Source organism: Schistocerca serialis, unplaced genomic scaffold, assembly GCF_023864345.2.
Source record: "Schistocerca serialis cubense isolate TAMUIC-IGC-003099 unplaced genomic scaffold, iqSchSeri2.2 HiC_scaffold_1062, whole genome shotgun sequence".
Taxonomy (NCBI): Eukaryota; Metazoa; Arthropoda; class Insecta; order Orthoptera; family Acrididae; genus Schistocerca; species Schistocerca serialis.
The window spans coordinates 47,501-50,000 of record NW_026047253.1 but is presented as its reverse complement, the minus strand read 5'-3'; the positions used below and the strand labels follow the sequence as shown (position 1 = coordinate 50,000).

Genomic DNA, 2,500 nt, shown 5'->3' with positions numbered 1-2,500 from the left:
CACGTTAGACGAGTAACCGCCGAGGACATTTTAATTCGGGTCCTCTACCGCACATCTCTTACTGCCTGAGTCGCCCGTTGCCCTGTCGAGACATCAACCAGGGATAAGGTAGAAAACAGGCAGTTTTATAGGTAGCTGCCGTGCGGTCTGCCAAGGGGCTCATCGTATCTCCCGTAGGAGAACTTGGCTACTAGTTCACGCGTGAACCGACACCTCCGACGACTACCCCAGCAGCTACCCCATGGTTCCCTTATTAGGTACTCGTTTTTACAAGATGTCTCTTGTCACACAGACGAGTTTCTGTCCGAGGTCGCAACGCGATCCTCTACCACACATCTCCTACTACCGGAAAGCGCCCGTTGCCCGTGGGTTCTACCTTTTGAGGCGCGGGATTGGGTAGCTTTCGGCAGTTTTGTGAGTAAACGCCGTGTGGTCTGCCAAGGGACATCGCCGTTACCACACAGGGTTCGGATACTAGTTCACGCCACCACGTGAACCGACACCTCAGACGGCTATCCCAGCGTTTACCGCTTTTTTGCGTGGTCTTTTACCACCACGCTACTCGTGTTAGCAAGACTCCTCTTGCAGCACGTGACGAGTTACGGCCGATGCCACCATACGCGGCCCTCTACTGCACTACTGATCTGCCAGTCTCGCCCTTTACCGCCTAGCGCATGTGAGCTGGGGATCGGGTAGAAACATGACAGTTCTAAGGGTAGTTGCCATGCAGTCTGCAGGGTAACATCGTGGCCAAAGGCTCTCGGTTACTAGTGATTCCCACGCTGAAAAACGTGGCCCGACTTCCTCAAACGATGGCCCTGGACAACAACCCTATATTACCATGGACTGGTCTGGCACCACCTATTCAACATATTCGGTAGCAACCCTCCACTACAGAGGGTCCCATACAGTCACTTATTCAGCATATTCGTGACGACCTCCCACTACAGGAGACCGGACCCTTACCAACTCCTGTTTGCCCCCGACGGCAAAAGGGGACTTACTACAAGGTCGGCAGGTATCCTGCATGACACTGCCTGTTCAATATATTCGGCAGCAACCCTCCACTACAGAGGGCCCCAATCTCGTTAATCCATTCATGCGCGTCACTAATTAGATGACGAGGCATTTGGCTACCTTAAGAGAGTCATAGTTACTCCCGCCGTTTACCCGCGCTTGCTTGAATTTCTTCACGTTGACATTCAGAGCACTGGGCAGAAATCACATTGCGTCAACACCCGCTAGGGCCATCGCAATGCTTTGTTTTAATTAGACAGTCGGATTCCCCCAGTCCGTGCCAGTTCTGAGTTGATCGTTGAATGGCGGCCGAAGAGAATCCGCGCACCCGCGCGCCCCCGGAGGAGCACGCTAAGGCGGACGCGGCCTCGCAGCAAGGAAGATCCGTGGGAGGCCAAGGCACGGGACCGAGCTCGGATCCTGCACGCAGGTTGAAGCACCGGGGCGCGAACGCCGCGCAGGCGCGCGCATCCTGCACCGCCGGCCAGCACGAGGCCGACCAACGGCGAGAGCAGACCACGCCCGCGCTAAACGCCCGCACTTACCGGCACCCCTACGGCACTCACCTCGCCCAGGCCCGGCACGTTAGCGCTGACCCACTTCCCGACCAAGCCCGACACGCCCCGATCCTCAGAGCCAATCCTTATCCCGAAGTTACGGATCCAATTTGCCGACTTCCCTTACCTACATTATTCTATCGACTAGAGGCTCTTCACCTTGGAGACCTGCTGCGGATATGGGTACGAACCGGCGCGACACCTCCACGTGGCCCTCTCCCGGATTTTCAAGGTCCGAGGGGAAGATCGGGACACCGCCGCAACTGCGGTGCTCTTCGCGTTCCAAACCCTATCTCCCTGCTAGAGGATTCCAGGGAACTCGAACGCTCATGCAGAAAAGAAAACTCTTCCCCGATCTCCCGACGGCGTCTCCGGGTCCTTTTGGGTTACCCCGACGAGCATCTCTAAAAGAGGGGCCCGACTTGTATCGGTTCCGCTGCCGGGTTCCGGAATAGGAACCGGATTCCCTTTCGCCCAACGGGGGCCAGCACAAAGTGCATCATGCTATGACGGCCCCCATCAACATCGGATTTCTCCTAGGGCTTAGGATCGACTGACTCGTGTGCAACGGCTGTTCACACGAAACCCTTCTCCGCGTCAGCCCTCCAGGGCCTCGCTGGAGTATTTGCTACTACCACCAAGATCTGCACCGACGGCGGCTCCAGGCAGGCTCACGCCCAGACCCTTCTGCGCCCACCGCCGCGACCCTCCTACTCGTCAGGGCTTCGCGGCCGGCCGCAAGGACCGGCCATGACTGCCAGACTGACGGCCGAGTATAGGCACGACGCTTCAGCGCCATCCATTTTCAGGGCTAGTTGCTTCGGCAGGTGAGTTGTTACACACTCCTTAGCGGATTCCGACTTCCATGGCCACCGTCCTGCTGTCTTAAGCAACCAACGCCTTTCATGGTTTCCCATGAGCGTCGA

General features: G+C 57.2%; 1 pseudogene; it reads right to left on the bottom strand.

Annotated features, from left to right (window-relative positions):
* Window positions 1-2,500, bottom strand: part of LOC126430867 (large subunit ribosomal RNA) — a 5,957-nt pseudogene that overhangs the window by 1,936 nt on the left and 1,521 nt on the right.